The 20,035-nt window shown below is 44.3% G+C and overlaps 1 protein-coding gene across 4 annotated transcripts in view; it reads left to right on the top strand.

The window, feature by feature from the left end:
• The first annotated feature begins 18,083 nt into the window (after positions 1 to 18,083).
• Positions 18,084 to 20,035, top strand: part of TMEM168 (transmembrane protein 168) — a 104,644-nt gene continuing 102,692 nt past the window's right edge. For 2 of the 4 annotated variants that reach the window (XM_087873283.1, XM_034431002.3), the window contains exon 1: positions 18,116 to 18,253. The gene's annotated coding sequence lies outside the window, so the exon portion shown is untranslated. Of the gene's footprint in view, positions 18,254 to 20,035 lie in introns of all 4 variants that reach the window. The other 2 variants (XM_034431001.3, XM_034430999.3) reach the window with 2 other exon arrangements.

Below are 20,035 nucleotides of genomic sequence, written 5' to 3'. Positions count from 1 at the left end.
GGACTCTAGGAAGGTGGCTAATGGGGCTCTAGTCTCTGAATCTAGGTCAGCTAGTAGGAGGGCAGCGGCTAAGCTCTCTAAGAGATCTAGGAGAGCCGCAAAGCCCTCTAAGGCTGCTGAGAAGGATGCTGCCAGGTGCCAGAAGGCACTTAAAAAGAAGGTAGCCAGGGCATCTGGTAGCTCTAGTGGGGTCCCTCAGAGTCAATCTTCTGGGGTTTCCCGCCATTTTCAGGAGCGGCAGTTAAGTCCTGTGGATGACAGCCGGCTATTGCAGCCTCTGTCACCAGATGGCGCTCCTGAGCAATTTCTGACTGATAATCTGCCTGACAACAGGCAGGCTCTATTTGGCTCTCTCCCTGATCCCAATTCTGCCCAAGTGGCATGGCAACAGCCTGTCAGGCATAGATTCTCTGCTACAGAGGCTGCCTTTCCTTCTGGGTTAGGGAGCTATTTTAGGAGAGCAACAGCAAGGCCAATTCCCATCTAACATGGAGGCCATTATTTCTCAAGCCATTGAGAGGGGTATTGCAGCTGGGTTACAATGCAGCCACAGTCACCGTGAGGCTTCCCATCGTTCTGACCATTCAATGACCTCACAGGTAACCATCAGGGGTCAGGCCTCAGGTGAGCTGATACATTCCCAGGGTTTTTACTCCCCTGGGTCTTCAGATCAGGAGGGCTCCTATGAGGAGGTGGACAGGGAGCTTGATATTTCTGAAGATGAGGGCTTATCTGCTGAGCAGCCCTCCTTTGTTGGTCTTTTCTGGCCCCAGCTGTTTAAGTCTTTGCTATATAAGGCCTCCAGCACTGTCAGAATGGCTGGGCACCTGCCAGCAGTGGATCCGGCTCCTGATTCCAGACAGCATAGTGGCTCTCTGTTTTCTGAGCCCAAGGCAGAGGCGGAGGTGGTTCCGGCACCACCACTGTTCACAGTTGTGGTACATCGTCAGTGGACCACCCCGGGAGTGGGAGCCACTCTAAGATCCCTTGATAGACGGTACTTTAATATGGCCTCTGATTTGTCTCAGGCACTTGAGGTGCCAGCTGTGGATGGGCCTGTTGTGGCCTTAGTGACTCTGTCATGACAGATGTGCCTGAAGAGGCTCTCCAGCCAGAGGACAGGCACACTGAGCACACTCTTAAGAAGTTTCACCAGTCAGCAGTGTGGGCTGTGAAGGCCTCTATGGCTGCTTCATTTTTTAATCGAGCCTCTTTATTGTGGCTCAGACAGTTGCAGGACAGAATTCCCGTGTGCGTACTCACCAAGACTTAAATAAGTTGTCGGCCGCTCTAGTGTTTTCAGCAGACGCAACGCTTGGAGCAGCGAGGTTCGCCTCAAAGGCCATCGCTTCATCCGTGACTTCCAGGAGGCTCCTCTGGCTCCGCCAGTGGCAGGCGGATGCCAAGCAGATGGCGATTGGCATCTGCCCCATTCTTGGGGAAGCAACTGTTTGGAGAGTCGCTGGAGCCGTTGCTGGTGGAAACTAAAGACAAACGTAAAGTCCTCCCTTCCCTTTCTCGACGGACAGACTCACGTCCTTCTCCATATTTCAGAAGCCAGTCCTTCCGGGGCCCTGATGGGGGGTTTGGCTCACCTAGGGCGCAGCGCCTGTTCCAACCTAGGCAGGGTCAATCTCAGGATAGGGCAGGGAAGTTTAAGCAATTCCCTCCTAAGCGGCCCTTTCTAGGGGGAGGGAGCCATCCTTACTGGCGCCAGCGATAATTGCCTCATGAACCCTCCCATTGGGGGACGCCTGGCCTATTTTGCCAGGCGCTGGGACGGTATCACAACGGATGCATGGGTTCTGGGGACGGTCCATTCAGGCCTCTCCTTAGAGTTCCTCTCTACTCCCCCGAGGTTTTTCATCTCTTGCCCGATTTTGGGTAATCCGGTCAAACGGAGCCTCATGGAAACTGCTATCCAACACCTTTTGGATATACATGCCATTCAACCAGTTCCAGAGGTCGAGCAAGGGGTGGGGTTTTATTCCACCCTCTTTGTAATTCCGAAGGCCTCGGGCGGGTACAGGGCAATTCTGGATCTCAAAAGACTGAACCGCTACATTATCTACAAACGGTTCAAGATGCATTCTCTTAAGTCCATTTTGGACAGCATCAGGGAGGGCGACTTCCTCACCTCAGTTGACCTTACTGAGGCCTATTTACATATCCCCGTTTGTTCAGGTCATAGGAAGTATCTCCGCTTGTGTTATGCAGACCGGCACTATCAGTATTGAGCCTTACCCTTTGGCCTGTCGTCAGTGCCCAGGGTTTTCACGAAGGTGTTGGCGGTCTTAGCTGCCCACCTGCGAGCTCGCCCCATGCATGTCCAGTGCTATCTGGATGACATCCTGATCCAATTTGCATCTCACGAAATGGCATGTGCGGACCTCAAGGTCACCATGCAGGTGCTACAGGAGCACGGGTTTTCTGTCAACCTGACTAAAAGTCATCTGGTCCCTACCACACAGTTACTGCATTTAGAGCGGAGATTGATACTGTTGAATGCAGGGTCTATCTCTCCTCTACTGTAGAGCGAGTCTTATTGATCTTGTTCATCAAGTCAAGGGAGCTCATTCGGTGCCCTTGGCGACGCTTTCGCGACTGCTGGGCAAGATGGTATCCTGTATATCAATTGTGCGGTGGGCGCGTTTGCATGCCAGGGCCATACAGTGGGTTCTCCTTCCTTATCAGAGGGCGGGTACAAGTACCTCTTTGCACAAGGTTAGCCTACCTCCATCCGCCTTGCATTCCCTGGGGTGGTGGCTTTCCCCGGCTTTGACAATAGATTGTGCATTTAAGGAGCCGGAGTGTTTAACAGTTACGACTGATACCAGTCTCTTTGGTTGGGGAGCCCATCTGCAGGATAGGGTAGCCCAGGGCAGGTGGTCTCCAGCAGATTTGGCCCATAACATTAATTGGCTGGAACTCAGGGCTGTTCTTCTGGCCCTTAGGGAGTTCCAGGATCTGGTGACAGGCAGACGCCTTTTGATTCTCACTGATAACGTGGCCGCCAAGGCACACATCAATAGATAAGGAGGTACCCAGTCCAGGGCCCTTATGGAGGAGGCTGAGCGCCTTTTAATTTAATTTAATTTAATTTATCGCATTTCTATGCCACTCAATTCCCAAGGGACTCTGGGCAGCTTACAGCAAAAATAATGCGAACAATGAACATAGAAAAATTATTTTAAAACATTATAAAAACATTTTAAAAACATTAAAAGGCCATGCACATCATTCATGGCCGGATCTCGCAAGATTGCAACAGCAAGATCAACAGCCCCAGGCCTGCCGGAAAAGCCAGGTCTTCACCGGAAGGCCAATAGGGTGGGGGTAGTCCGGATCTCAGGAGGGTAGTCCGGATCTCAGGAGGTAACTGGTTCCAGAGAGCTGGGGCAGCCACAGAGAAGGCCCTCCCCCGCGGGCCCGCCAACCAGCATTGTTTAGCTGACGGGACCCAGAGGAAACCAACTCTGTGGGATCTTACTGGTCGCTGGGAGGTATGCGGTAGAAGGTGGTCTCGAAGATAGCCTGGCCCTGAGCCATTTAAGGCTTTAAAGGTAATAACCAACACCTTGAATTGTGCCCGGAGACCAATAGGGAGCCAGTGCAGCTTGCAGAGAATTGGTGTAATGTGGGTGTATTTAGGTGTACCCACAACAAGCCTTTGCCTCTGGGCAGAGCAGCTCCAGATATCATTGTGGGCGGAGCATATTGCAGGGGTCGTCAATGTTAGGGCTGATTGGCTCAGCAGAGCTACAATTGACCATGCAGAGTGGCGCCTGCACCCAGATTTGTTTCAGGAGCTGGTGAAGCGCTTTGGACAGCCGACGGTGGACCTCTTCGCCACCCTAACAATGCTCACCTGGACAGATTCTTCACAAGGTTTGTGGTTCCGTGGGCGGAGAAAGTCAATGCACTTCGCAGCCCTTGGCCAGCAGAACTGCACTATGCCTTTCCACCTCTTCCCCTCATCCCGAGGGTGGTAAAGAAGATTCTTGCAGAGCGGGCGGAAGTGATCCTGTTGGCACCGCACTGGCCACGCCACCCTTGATTTGCCGACTTAGTGGTCCTTTCGGTGGCCAGGCCTTGGAGAATACCGCCGGACAGAGTCTCCCTCAGCCAGGGGCAGTGGCCCATCCGGATCCTCAGTGGTTCCACTTGACTGCCTGGTGTTTGAGCGGCAGGCTCTGAGCCTGGGCCATTATTCTTTCGAGGTCATTGACACCATCCAGGCCTCCCGGAGGGCGTCTACCAATCGGATTTATGATGCCACTTGGCGGGCATTTTGCTCCTGGTGTAGTAAGTCGGCCCTTGACCCAACCTTAGTGATTGTGCCTCAGATTCTTCAGTTTCTGTAAGTGGGGCTGACAAAGGGCTATCGCCCAACACGCTCCGCTGCCAGGTGGTAGCTGTCTCCTCAGTTTTCTCCTGTGGGGGTTTGGACTCCCTGGCTCACCACCCTAACTTTCAAAGGTTCCTCAGGGGCGCGGCAAATCTTAGGCCTCTGGTGGTTCACCGTTTTCCGACCTGGGACCTCACCAAGGTGTTGCAGGCCCTGATGGAAGGTCCCTTTGAGCCCCTGTGAGAGGCCTCCTTGCGTTTCCTGTCCTTCAAGGTGGCCTTCCTGGTCACCATAACTTCAGCCAGGAGGATCTCAGAACTGGCAGCTCTTTCTGTCCGTCCAGACCTGTATGTCTTTCATACCAACAGGATGGTGTTACGTTTGGACCCTTTTTTCCTACCGAAGGTTAACTCATGGTTTCACAGGGCCCAGGAGCTGGTGCTCCCAAATTTTTGTCCCACCCCAGTGCATGCACTGGAACGTAAATGGTACACATTAGACATGTGGAGAACACTCCGGATTTATATAAAGCGGACTTCTTCCTTCAGGAAGATGGAGTCTTCCTTTGTTTCATTTCAGCCGGCGTCCTTAGGGGCCAGGGACTCTTCTTCGACCCTGGGCTGCTGGATTCGGGCGTGTATTGCCAAAACTTATGAAATGCAGGCCCTTCCAGTGCCCAAGAGTATGACTGCACACTCCACTAGGAGTGCGGCCACAAATGCGGCATCAGCTACACAGGCCTTCCTGGAGGAGGTTTGCCGTGCCGCTACCTGGGCCTCACCATCCCCTTTTATTAGGCACTATAAACTTGATGTCTATGCCTCTGCAGAGGCGTCCTTTGGGAGGCGAGTCCTCCAACGGGTGCACACTGATGAGGGGATCTAGGGCCGGGCTCCTGCCCACCTGTAAGGACAGCACTGCTTTGGTATGTCCCATTCCTGGATGCTGCCACCACTACAATGGAGAAGGAACGTTGGTCTTACCTGATACGATCCTTCTCGTTGAGTGGTGGCAGCATCCACCCCCACTCTGCTTAGGAGCCGGCCTCGGTCTGCTGGGGGGTGGTTGTATGTTGTTGCTTGACTGCTTGTTGATTTGTTCCTGACTATGACACGTTGAGGCTGTCGCAGTTCCTTCGTCAGAAGCTGGGGACCGTTGGTGTAGGTGTGTCCTCACAGCTTTGACAGTCTCAGTCCTACTGGCTAGAAGACGAGGACAACCCATTCCTGGATGCTGCCACCACTCAACAAGAAGGATCATATCAGGTAAGACCAACGTTCCATCCCATCTGGGTTTTGAGCCAGAGGCCAATGCATGAAGTAGGCAATCATGGTAGGCAGCTCTGCCATGCATAGATTCCAGGTTACTAGTTAGAAGCTGTTGGAAGAAATATCCATCTGGATTCAGTTCCAAGTGGGGAGAAAAACACTGGAAACATGGAGGCTGATTGGAAAGATGGTTTATTGATGGACAGGACCACATGAGTTTGAGGTCCTGGGCAGCTGAACACATGGAGTTGAGAGAGAATGTATTTATATCCTCTCTTGGGCCTTGCTCTTGAGCTTCCTGTTCCTGTGGCAAGGACATGTATTTTATTGGTTGCTGTCAGACTCCCATGGGGCTATGCAGGGATTATAGCTAATTTTGTAAGTTTTCTGAGTCAAGCTTGGTTGAAACTTGGGCTGATGCAATTCCTATTGTAGCTGAATGGCTTTGCCCTGAAGGATAATCCCATCATCCTGGAGCTGAAGGCCTTTTGTCTTGTAGATAGGCTGGCCCAGTCCTGCTGGGCTATTAAGAAAGGTGGGGGCTGCTTTCCAAGGGAAAGCAGCCCCTATCTTTTTTAAGGAAATATAATATTCTGCCTTTTATATTATTTCGCAAAATATTTCATTCTTCTAGGAGAGGTGGGTGCTAACTTTCTACAAAGCTTTGTAGGGCATCTCTATTCCTACCACAACAAGAGCTCTATGGTTCGGTGTTCCAGGCAATCTATTTCATCCATTCACTTTCCTTGTGTTGGGGAATAAAAACAGCTTTAACCAAAAACCCTATTTGTTATTGTGCCCATTCTAGCATGAATCAATTTTTTTTCCAGTGAGGTGCCAATAGATTCCAGGCATGGATGACTCTTGTCTTATAGCTCTTTAGGATGAGTTCAAACTGAAGACAAAGAAGCTGCTAGCTGGATTATGATGATCGCAGCGTCGCTGGAGAGAGAAGTTTGGCTTCGGAGCGTAATAAAGGCTCCTCTTTGCAGTCAGTGCCATTTTGGGGTTGTTGGAGGCTGCGGCAGCTGTAATTTTTTTTTTTATTGAAAAGTTTTATAAGAAATATAAACAATTTTCTCCCCCCACCCTTTCCCCTTCCCCACATAATAGAAATTGTACATTTTCTTATACATAAGAAATCCTACATATACATGTTTCCCTTAAAGAAAGCATTAAAATAAGACATTTTAATTACATTCGGAGTTGCTCTTCTTCTCTTTCTCCCCTCATTCCACAACAAACCTTCTTCTCCTCCTTTCTTTCCCTTCCCTCCCTCCTCTTCTCTCCTACTTTCTTCTGCCTCTTCTCCCACCTCATCCTACTTCCTTTCCCTTTCCCCCACTTCTCTCTTCTTTCCCCCCTTCTCGCCTTCACTCCTACTCCCGTCCCCTTCCCTTCCTCCTCTCCTTTCTTCCATTCCTCACCCTCCCTCTCCTCTTCCTACCCCATCCTCCTCTCTCCTTTCTAACTTCTTTGCTGTGAAATATTTTCCTCCTTTAGTGTCTGAGCAACCTATATTCTACTCATATATTCTACTCATAGAATATACTTTCTTCTGCTACAACATTTCTCTATTGACCACTTTCCCCCCCATCCCTTATCCCACCCTCCCCACCCAACTCTGACTTCCCAGAGCAAAAACAGGGTATAGCATCTAACAAACATATGCTAAAATAAACTAACAAATTATAAAGTTCAAAACTCCCACATGTTCTTTAACTCCCTTGCTCCAATTCATCAACCTCCCTTTTATATATTCTCAAAACCAATTAAATTAAGTTCATTCTTCCTACTTATAAAACTTTTTTTTTCCTTGATGTATAATCCGATACTTTAGCAGTCTTACAAACAGTAAAAATCATGAATAAATTCCATTTCTATACCCTCGAACATCATTCTTTTTAAACATTATTCCCTAGTGAAATTCTGAGTTTAACATTAATCCTCTTCCTTCAAAGAGAGAAAAGAAAGAGAAAAAGAAAAAAAAAAAAGGAAAGAAAAATTTTTCATCTTAAAATCTTACACATTTTATCTCATATATCTTTTAAAATAATATAGTCTTATGTTAAGCATTTTAAAAATCTCTTGGTACCTTTGCAACACTTGTTTACCAAATATAAATTTCAGAATCTACAGGAGGATGTCTTTCAAATTTTCAATTAACCATCTTAATACCTCTAACTTTTTAGAGAGCAGCCCTTTACTATCCAAAACTAATTATCATTTTGCAATAAAATTCTGAATTTAACATTAATCCTCTTTGCTTCAAAGGGTTAGGCATCTTAAAAGCTTATACAATTTATCTCATATATCTTTTAAAATAATATAACCTTATGTTAAACATTTTATAAATCTCTTAATACCATTAAAACACATATTTGTCCGATGCCAATTTCAAAATCCACAGGAAGATATCTTTCTTAATCTTCTGTTCTTCTCTTCTTTCTATATTTTTTCCAATCCTTTTTTTTAATAAATTCTTTCAACAGCACCCCCAATTTTATTTTTGAAACTTTTAAAATGATGATTTGAGGTTGATGTTTCTGAAATGCTCGCTCTCTTCTTGAGGTCGCGTTTTCTAACTTGAAGTCCCCAGTTCGTCTCTTCTTGCTTGTATAATCATTCAGTCCATTTCTTTGTCCATATAGCCAAAATTTGTTGCCATAAAGATTGTCAGCTTGCAATAAAGAAACTATTTGTTGCTTTTCTGTCATTTGAATGGAAACGTCCACCAAAATCTTTGTTTCAACTGTGCCAGCCAGTCTCTTAATCCTGTCCATCTCCTGATCTTCCAAAAACAAATTCTTCTGAATAATTTCCTGCTGTCCCTCTAACAACTGCTTATATTTTCCCAGGCTGTTTTTTGAAAAAGCCCTTTCAATTGTATTCAACAGGGCTGAAGTAAAAGAGTCTAAAAGTTCTTGAAAAGCCTGGACTGTCACAGCTTGGGAATTTGCTGATTCACCAGCCCTGTTGTCAGCCATATTTCAGCCACTTTGTATTCATCCAGCTATCAGGACAACAATTCAACTCTTTTCCACACAGTATAAAAACCAGATTTTAGTTAAAGTCAGTACCAAATTCTTTTCCTCAATACCAAATTCTTTCCATGGACGCTTCCACTTTAAAACTTTCTCTTAGGGTGTAATCCAGTAGCTGTATCACTGTTGCAAACTTTAACAAGCCTTAACAAGCACTTTCCCTGGTAGTTTCCTCCTCCCGCCCTCAGGCGCCATTTTCTGCATTTTAAAACGGAGTTAAAGTGTTACTTGCAAGTTTTCCTTTTGTTTTCTCCTGATTTGCTCTGTCTGCAATCAAAGTAAAGATGTTAAAAGTCCCACCGTTGATTTTCAGCAGATTTTGGTCGCAGCTTCTAGCTCCGCTTTTGCGGAGTTGTCCCTGGTCTGGAGCAGCTTGACAGGCTTCTATAGGGAGCCCACACCCTTTGCACCCCAGGATTTCTCCTAGCGCACTTGGGGGGCTCTACCTCCACCTGTCGACTCTTCTCTCTCCCCTTTGCCCGGGGAGAGGGTTCCAAGCCGCCAGACAGCTGTTTTTCGGCTGTTCTGGGGCTTTTACGGAACCAGGGATCGGGCGCTCGTAAAAGAGCGTCTTCAAAGCTTGTGGAGCCAAGCGGAAGTCCCGGCAGCTGTAATTTTTTGATGCAAAATCGGAAGAAGCCTAGGAGGCACCATTTTACTGTTGGAGTAGTGTGAAGAGCTACTTGGGTTCGAGCCTGCTACTCAGGAGGACTGCTCCGGCGGCAGAACAGTATTCTCAGGCCGCAGAGCTTAGCAGGAGCGCAGGGCACTTTGGTATAGTGCTTACCAGCTGGAAGCACACAGAAGAAGGGGCTCTCTCAGCTGCCTGCCCAGAAGGGAGTGCAGACCTGGAGTAGCTGGTGGCCCAAACAACATGGAGAGTTTCTTAGGCTGCCTGCCCCGTTGGGAGGTAGACCGGGACCTCCCACTCCTAGTAGTACCTGTAGACTGGCTGGGAGCAATGGTCAACTGGAGTAGTAAGATAACTGAGCCTGCTGTGGCCATTGTTCTTTGTTTTTTATTTTTTAAAAAAGGAAGAGACTGCTGTGGGGAGACAAGCTAGTAGATCAGATCTTACGTCACTGTCTGCAGCTTTTCTCAGTGTGCACAGAGAGATGACTGAGAGAGCTCAGTCGAGCAGAGCTACCAGTCATGGCTCCAGATATGTATTCTCTAAATCCAAGAGTGGGAGCAAGGGAGCTGCAGCCAAGATAAAGGCCAAGGCTGTCACTAACAAGAAGCCATCTAAGGCTCAGAAGGCGGAACAAAGACTTCAGAGGGCCTTAGAGAAATAGGTGACAAAAGGAACAAAAGCAGCAGAAAAGAGAATGCAGCTAAGCCCCCTAGTGGACAAGGACATTGTTGCAGGTCCTTCTTACAGCCAGATATCAGAGCCAGACAATGTCAGCGCAACAGGAGGCTCAAATGTCCAGGAAGAGCCGGGTTCAGTGCTGATGGCAGATCCTCGTCCATCAACAAGCGGCATGTGGCCTCCACAGTTCCTGTCACCTTTGCCACAAGAGAGGGCGATTGCAAGTCATAGAAGGCATCTGCCAGAGGCCACTTTCACTCCTTCCGCCAGGTGGGGGAGAGTGACACAGGAATGCCACATAGTCAGCAATGGATTTCTGAGGCAGTTAAGCAAGGATTTGAGGCTGGCAGGCAGCATTTTCAGCAACCAGGACTGGTGGAGCCCGAGCTGCAGGTGCAGGGGAGATCTTCTTTTTTTTTTTAAAGACAACAAATATTTAATACATCAGTCATCCCTTCTCTGTGACATCTCAGTGTTATTTTTCTCAGTTCTTCTTTTTCTTCTTCCAAAGGTTTCTTCTATCTTGATCTTCATCCAACCATTATAACAATTCATTAATAAACAATAATAATTATGAATGATGATACCACAGATCAATTTGGTATAACAAAAAGGGTTAGGCAGGGATGCCCACTCTCTCCACTATTGTATATTTTAACGTTGGAGATCCTTCTAAAAAAGGTCAGGGAAGACCAAGAAATTAAAGGGTTAAGGATAAGGAGAGAAGAATACAATGTTCAGGCCTTCGCTGATGACCTTCTTTTTATAGTAGAAGAACCATTAGAGTCAGCACCAAAACTGTTTAAAAAATTAGAAGAATTTGGAGGATTAAAAATAAATAAAAACAAATTGAAATTAATAACAAAAAATCTCACAAAGGAACAGGAAAAAGAATTGGAGAATATTTTACAAATTCAAACAACTACGAAAATAAAATACCTATGGATTTGGCTATCGGCAAGAAGTTCAGCAATAAAAGAAAATAATTACGATAAATTAATAATACAGATAAAGAAAGACTTAGACAACTGGAGAAATTTACAGATATCACTAATGGGAAGGATCTCCACCATTAAAATGAATATTTTACCAAAAAAATTATTTTTATTTCAGGTCATACCAATAAAATTGGAAAAAATTTTTTTTGAAACATTGAATAAAATAACATCCAAATTTATATGGCAGGGGAAGCGCCCACGGATTAAACTTAAATTACTACAGGACACAAAAGACAGAGGAGGAACAGCACTCCCAGAATGGGAAATTTACTATCAAGCGGCTGGGTTATCCTGGGTAAAAGAACGGATGAAATTAAAAAATAATAGAATAACAATTGAAGGACACGAAATACAAGTGGGTTGGCACTCATTCCTCTGGGTATACAAAACACATACCTATTTCAAAAGACATACAATAAGGAACGCACTATTACAAATCTGGTTAAAAATTAAAAAACAGCATTACACAAAAATACTGATTTGGCTATCACCATTAGAAGCAATAAGACATCCAAATTTGACAGAACTTAAAAAGGTAATAAGATATAAAGGTTTATGTCACATATAAATACCTGACCTCATGCCCAGGCCAGGAGACAGGGGGCTGGTGAGATCGATCCCCAGGGTCCACCCTAACCCATTGACCCCTCCTTACCTTAGCCCCGCCCCAGTGGGACAGTTTCATCACACAATTAGATAGTCTCAGCCTAGAAAGACTTACACTAGAGACACTAACCAACAAACTCATTGCTGAGGATAGTCTAAGGAAGGACCGTTCACTAAGCCGCAGGGAGCAGAGACCAACAAGAAGGGTGGAATTCCAGAGTAGGAGCCACAATACGACAGAATGTTTCCTGTGCGGTTCAAAAAATCACTATAAGAGGGATTGCCCTAGAAACGTGAGGGACAGGGATCGAACACATTGTAGGGATAGACCAGAGCACAAGGCAAGATTTCCTGACAGGCATTCACCTGACAACAGACACAGACATAGAGATTCCCCCAGTCCCAGAGATAGAAGAGGTTACAGGGATAGCTCCAGGGAGAGCCAAACTGGGTCACTGTATGGACTGGGGGACCAGGAACATCCCACTGATCAGAGCAAGAAAGAGGGCACGTGGCTATTAGATTCAGGGGCCACCAATCATACCACATACGACCAAAAATCACTAACCTCATTCACCAAGGAAATAATGTCCAAGTAACAGGAAAGGGAAACACGTACGTGCCAGGGATAGGAGTAATAGAGGGGGTACTACTCGTACCAAATATACCCTATAACATACTCGCCACCTTAAAGCTGAGCAGGGACAACAACATTGAAGTAACATTCAAGAAAGGAGAAGTGCACATAACCAGAGGAGGCAAAAGTGTAGGAAGGACCGTAGTTAGGGGAGGCCTACCATATTTTCACCCAGACAGTAACACACACCCAAGGGTGAACACCAACCTCAAGGTCAAGTCAGACACCACAGATAGTGGAGACAAAGAAGGCAACAGTAAGGAAGTAGAGGGGGTTAGCCACGAATACACACACAACGACCCAAGTGATCACGAGTCACCTGACAAGAGGAAACCATCAGTAGGGAAGCTAGTACATGACAATTGTGCACACTTATTGCATAGGAAGTTAGGACATATTAGCTTTCCAGTTATACAGAAAATGATGGAATGCTCCGAAGGCATAAAAATAAAAAACTGTGAGAACTACCTCGAGTGTTCTGTTTGCAAATGCAAAAAATTAAAAACAAAACCCAGGCCAAAGAAATCAGTATGCACCACCGATTCCATCTTTCAACTCATACACATGGACCTAGTGGGATCACTAAGGCCATCCATTAAGTACAAAAAAAGTTTTTTTCTAACCATAGTTGATGACTTCAGTCGTTATGGTTTTGTATATACCCTAAAACATAAAAATGAAGCATTCCAAAAATTCAAGGAATTCTATGCAAGGGTAGAAACGCAACACAACACTAAGATCAAGCAGATAATGACAGACCGCGGGTCTGAATTTCTGTCAAGCGACTTCTCACACTGGTTGAAAACACGTGGGGTATTACACTAAACTTCTCCGTTCTCTGCCTTCCAGAATAGCGTCGTAGAATGAAAAAATGGAACACTGCAAACCATGATGAGGTGCGCACTAGAGGATGCGGGGTTAGGGCAACACTTCTGGTCAGAAGCACTCATATACTCAAATTACATATTAAACAGACTATGATCCAGCGTGTTAAACAAAACTCCATATGAGTTAATGTACCAGAGAAAGCCACAGGTAGCACACCTGCATGTATTCGGGGTTACGGCTGATGTACACATCCCCAGGCAATTACGACGCAAGGGCGACAAAGTATCTAGGAGATTGAGGTTTATGGGGTATGAACCAGGGACAAAGGGATTCAGATTCATAGATAGTAACAACAAATTCGTAATATCCCGAACAGCTGTTTTCCATGAGAACGCCATCTGGTCTAAAATACACCTCAATGAGGTGTTCCCCAATAAGGAGAGACCCAAAGACAGCCTAGAGGGGGCAGAACACACTACAGAAGGGAACATAGAACAGGGAAAGGCCAAACCAAAGGGACAGGAGATACAAGTTAGAGAGTGGAAAGAAAACCACCCCAACATTAAGCTGGACTCACTCACAGAGAAGGAGGCCAGATACCTATATGACACTGAGACACCACCAGCCAGACCAATTAGGGCAAACGGGATAAAGCACCAAAGAAACTAGAGGAGGAGTCCTATCTATGCACACTAATCAACTAACCCCCAACACATACGATGACGTGTTAAGGTTACCAGAGGAGGAAAGGGCTAAATGGGAACAGGCCATGGAACGGGAGATGAATAGTCTAAGGGAGCTAAAGGTATACACCCCTTCCGAAGTCCCAAAGGATAAGACACCCATAGGCACCAGGTGGGTCTACAAAATTAAGACATTGGAGAATAACAAAGTCTTATACAAGGCCAGACTAGTAGCGCAGGGGTTTGCTCAAAAGTACCCAGAAGACTACACAGAGACATATTCCCCCACAGTCAGGGCCAAGAGTGTAAAGTGTGCCCTGGTGATAGCATCTATACTAGGCCTAGAAGTACATGCTGAACTCGATAAGGAGATTTACGTAAGAGCTCCTCCCAGCAAAAACACAACAAAGGGAGAAACCTGGATTCTAAATAGAAGTTTGTATGGAATGAAACAGTCAGGGAAGCATTGGTACGAGTGCTTATCCAAAATCTTGAGGTCTATGGGATTCTCAGCCACCTCAGCGGACAATTGCTTCTTCATTAAAAAGGTAAATAATTCCATTGAATACGTTCTGGTATATCTGGACGATATATTATACATCAGTGACCAGGCTAGCAAATGCAATAATTTTGCTGATGAGTTGGGGAAACATTTCTCACTAAAAATATTGGGAAAAGTCGACAAATACTTAGGGGTACAGATCACAAAAACTGACAAAGGCTTCCAGCTTTCACAAAAGGACAAAATAATCTTACAGAAATGCAATATGATTAATGCCAAAACTTGTGAGACACCAATGCAACCGGACTTTTTAAAGGATATGTATAATGAAGCGGAAGCATTCAAGGACAATACACTTTATAGATCCACCATAGGGTCACTACTGTACATTGCGAACTGGACAAGGCCCGACATCGCCTTGCCAGTTAACCTATTATCCCGACACGTAGGTAACCCCACCATGTACCATTGGGAGGCTATCAAAAGGGTACTGAGGTATCTGAAGCACAGTGCTGATGCTTGCCTATCTCTGGAGCCAGAAGCATCCACAAAACCTACACTAACCTGCTACGCTGATGCTGATTGGGCTGGGGACATGAAAAGTAGGAATAGCACATCAGGCTACGTGTTCTTCCTCAACAACAGTCCAGTACATTGATACACAGGTAAACAGAACCTGGTAGCCACCTCTACGACAGAAGCCGAATACATATGCCTATCCAAAGCCGCCAACAACCTGGTCTGGTTTGACGACCTACTCACCAACGTTTGGGTCGAACCCACCTAACCAATCACTATCCACGAGGACAATAAAGCTGCCATTGAAATATCGAGAGCTGATGCAGTGGGCCAGAGGTCGAGGCACATCAACATCAAACACAAGCATGTCAGGCAATTTTCCAACATTGGGTTCATAGAAGTCATACACTGTGACACCAAAGAACAGACAGCCGACATACTAACAAAACCTTTACAAAATAAACAGCATGCATACCTAACATCCAAACTGGGCATTCTCTCATAGGTAACCCCTCATGCGCACGTAACCCATAGCCAGTCAGGTCAGGCATTTAGAGGGGGTTTTGTCACATATAAATACCTAACCTCATGCCCAGGCCAGGCGACAGGGGGCTGGTGAGATCGATCCCCAGGGTCCACCCTAACCCATTGACCCCTCCTTACCTTAGCCCTGCCCCAGTGGTACTTAAGGTCCAACCATGTGGTCCAGAGCCAGTTCCAGTACAGCACCTGTAAGGAAGAGACATGTTATGAATAAAGACTTCTGATTAAATGAATACCTGTGTGATGGAGTTATTGGGCTTGATCCTTGAACACCTTTAACAGTTTAATAAAACAAGGAAAATTGAAACCAAAACAACAGTTGGAAACGGACCTGAATAGAGAAATCGATTGGTGGACCTACTCACAAATTCAATCTAAATATAAGGAACATATAAAGACACATGAAATTCAAAGAGAGAAACAAGAATTAGATAAAATAATATTAGATTCAGAAGAAAAACTAATTAGCAAAATTTATAAATTTTTATTACTATATAAAATGGAGGAGGAAACAGTAAAGAATACAATGATCAAATGGGCGCAGAATTTTAATTATACAATAGATCTGGAGAAGTGGAAAACAATGTGGCAAGTGAATGCAAAATTAACACTATCGGCGGCATATAAGGAAAATCAGTTGAAGATGTTTTACAGATGGCATCTGTCACCAGATACACCCGAATAACAGTGCAATTTGTTGGAAATGTAAGAAATCCCAAGGAACATATTACCATTTATGGTGGACGTGTCTGGCAGCAAAAAAAAATTTGGTCAAACATTTTTATTTTTTTATTTATATGCCGCCCTTCTCCGGAGACTCAGGGCGGCTTACAATGCGTTAAGCAATAGCCTTCATACTTTTGTATATTCATACAAAGTCAGCTTATTGCCCCCACAAACTGGGTCCTCATTTAACCTACCTTAGAAAGGATGGAAGGCTGAGTCAACCTTGAGCCTGGTATTCGAACCTGCAGTAATTGCAGGCAGCTGTGTTAATAACAGGGTGGTTTAGACCACTGTACTACCAAGGCTCATTAAGAAATGGATAGAACAAATAACAAAACAACAAATAGAAAGAAGCCAGAAACATTCTTGTTAGGAATTTTTACAAAATCATATTCCAAAGAAGTAAAATATTTGATGCTACACATCTTGACATCAGTACAAATAACCTATGCAAAAAACTGGAAACAGGAAAGAACCCCAACAGAGGAAGAACTAATAGATATTAGAACGCGCCGAGATGGATAGATTAACAAAAGAAAAAGAAGAGACAGAATATTATAGAATATGGAATAAATGGTATAATTGGCTTAAGACCAACAATAAAGAACAATAACTATTAGGAGAGAAAAATAGAAGTACGAAATAGAGATGTATCATATGTGTGGAATGGTACAAAAATGTATATAATATGAAGATAGAAATGTATAATAGTAAAGAGATAACTAAAATGTACAGTTCTCTATAGGGGAAAAGGGGGGGAAGAAGAGGGGGGGAAAGAGGAAAAGGAGGGGAAGAAGACGGAATAATAGATTAAGATAAAGGGGAAGAAGATTAAAGTAATAACTGGAAGACCACTAAGAAATAATGCTTAAATATGATAAGTTATATGTTGTATGTTGTGTAAATGCCCAATATGTGTTCTAATAAAATTACGAATTTAAAAAAAAAAGAAAATACCCAATTTTTGGCATTTTTACAAAAAATGTCACCTTTACACTCAATTTGTGAACTATTGGAAAGCAGCAGAATGAAATTTTATATTCGAAAACCTTATGTTGCTAAGTTATTATGCACAAAGTTTCATGTTTCTCATACCTTTCCTTCCAGAGATATAAAAAGCCAAACTTTACCCTTTTTTCATGCTGCAGTCATTTTTGGCTAATTTTGCTTCAAATTATCTAGATGGAGATCACTCATGAGAATGTTTTTATTATTTTGTTTAATAGAGCACAAGAAGTTGTACAAGATGGCCAAGTTTTGTTTCTCTCAACAAAATATTGCCTGAGAAATTATGTCTCAAAGTTGCTGAAATCTCAGTCATACTGTCGAAGGCTGTGGTATGGGGGTCACACAAATGACTCTATCTCCACAAGTATTACATCAGTAAATGTAACACTTTACCAATGTTCATTGGGGACTTGTGTGCATGTTTACACCAAATTTCATCGAAATCCGTGGTGGTCAAGCTGGTTACTTTTCTGAAATCAGACCACTTGACATGGAATAACCCCAATATTAGTTTGATCGCTATACTCCTTCAGTAATTTTGCTTGGTTTCATTTGAGGGTCTAAGAGGAACTTCGCCTCCTCATGTGTTTATCCCATAAATTCTGAATACAAGCTGAGTGTAACAAGATGCCATGTCACTCCACTTGCTACAAAAGGCATCATGATTGCCTTTAACCATTAACCAGTGGAACAACTTGCCTTCAGAAATCGTGGGCACTCCATCACTGGAGGTTTTTAAGAAGACAGTGACTTGTCTGAAATGGTATAGGTTCTCCTGCTTAAGGAGGGGGCTGGACTAGAAAACCTCCAAAGTCCCTTCCAGTTCTATTCCTATTCCTATTCCTATTCCTATTCCTATTCCTATTCCTATTCCTATTCCCCCTTTGGAAGAATGAATGATGTCTCTTTGCATTGCTGTCAAGTCGTACGTCCCGGAGGAAAAAACTCCTGTTAAAGCACTATCCCTTCATTCTGCTGTTGCTGTTTTCGCCCTCCCGCTCAGCCATCCTGCTCTGGATTAGGAGCGTTGCCACGCGCTCAGGAGGCAGAGCGTTGCGCGATTTGAACCTTTGCTCTTCCCGTACCCATTCGAACACTTTTGAGGAAGTGCTAAAATGGCGGCGGGAGGGGAAGTTTTGGGAGGGAGTGGCGGACGGTGAGTGCCGAGGAAACCGGGATATTAATCACACGGGTGCCACAGTTTGATCTTCGATTAGGACAGAGGCGGGAGGTGAGCGGAGGCTGCTAAGAGACCACTGTCTCTTCCGGCTGCCATAGTTGGAAGGTGCCTCGTATATGATGGGGGGAGGGGGGTGATTGCCCCACCTGGCGTTGGGAAAAAGGCCGTCGGTCTGCCCTCTCAGCCTCCTGCCTCATATAGCGATTGCGTACTCGCTGCTTTTCAAGGCTCTTAGTTTGCCGGTAGCAAATAGTCGGTCTACTGTCAAGCGGTGAACCCGGGTTGCCTGTGAGCGGCTAAAATAGGCATTCTGCCCACCCGCCACCCTACAGAGCCCACATTGCCTTAACCCCGTTTCACAAACTCTTAACTTAGTTAAGAAATCGAAGCTTTTCCCCTATTAGCATTAAATAGGAAACACGCTAACTCGTTCTCCTGAATACCTCGCGCTGCATGTTAAAGGTGGGATGAAACTGATATTTAAAACGGCCAAGGCTTTAACGTGAAATGCTGGATCATTTGTGTGCAGAAATAATTAGATTGGTTTCTTAAGTAAGAAAAGTCATCATTTAGGGCTGCTGAGAGAAAGGAGCAGCAACAGCAGACTGTCAAGTTTTGAAAATAAAATATTACTGAGATCGCTTCTCTTTTTCTAATAAACCAAAGTGTATGGGTATCTACATTTTTGCATACTGTAGGAATAAGCATTTTGCTTATTATTACTATTAATAATTATTATTACTATTAATAATTATAATAATAATTATTATTATTACTCCTGTAAATACTATCGAGTTTAGTAGTTTGATCAGTACTGATAGGTTCTTTAAGAAATTTCAAACTAGCCAAACGATATAGTTTTTTCCAGATTATCTTAAAATAAATTCAACATAAATGTAACAGTATATTTCTAATATTTTAAGGATGATGATTTTCTGTAATTTTGCACACATTTTGGGCAGTTGACAGATTGTATGTTTTATTCTTCCTTTGTTTGCATAAAGAGCCATCTGTTTCCATATGCTGGAAAGATTAAAAAATAGTAAATAACATCATTTGAAACCATAGATAATAATCTTACAATGAATTTAGATATTCTTCAATAAATCTATCAGTTCCGATGGTTTGGTACTGCAGGCTAACTCACTGCTCACTCCAGGAGTTCTGAGTGGTTCATTGTTGACTCAGCCTCATGCAATATGCTGACTCTGAGTCTAAACCGCTTAGAAAGGGGTGTAAAGCATTGTGAAGCAGTATATGTGCTATTGCTATTGCTATACAAAATTAAAACAAAATTGAAAAATAGTAGAAAATTCAATTGATAGATAATAGTTATAAAATTGCATTTACTCAAGAGTTTGCTTTCCTCTTAGGAAAAAAAAATAAGTCCTATGTTCATGCTACAGCTTTCTTATCCTGCCAATCTGTAGTTGCCAATACCAACTAAAATGGAATCTGGTGACACCCCCTCCTCCCAATAAACGTGGATCTGGCATACTTGTACTGTGTAGAGCCATGCTCTAAAAAGAACAAGCCTGGGGCAGAAAATTAAATAATTATTATATATTAAAATTGTTTTGGCATAACAGGCACATGCAATTCAGTGGTGGGTTTTACCTACCTTTGCTACTGGTTCACTCACACGCTTCTGCGCAGAGCGTATTTGATGACGTCCGGGTGGGTGGGTGGAGCCTTCCCCCCCCCGCTACCAGTTCGTCCAAACCAGGGCAAACCAGTAGCAACCCACCACTGGTGCAACTTACAAAAGTCAGGACAGATTGATTTTTCCAGAGTTGATTTTTAAGGACTTAAAGCTATGAGATGAATTTACAG

The sequence above is a fragment of the Pantherophis guttatus genome, chromosome 7, assembly GCF_059756535.1.
Source record: "Pantherophis guttatus breed Tessera chromosome 7, ASM5975653v1, whole genome shotgun sequence".
NCBI lineage: Eukaryota > Metazoa > Chordata > Lepidosauria > Squamata > Colubridae > Pantherophis > Pantherophis guttatus.
This window is presented reverse-complemented; position numbering and strand designations above follow the sequence as displayed.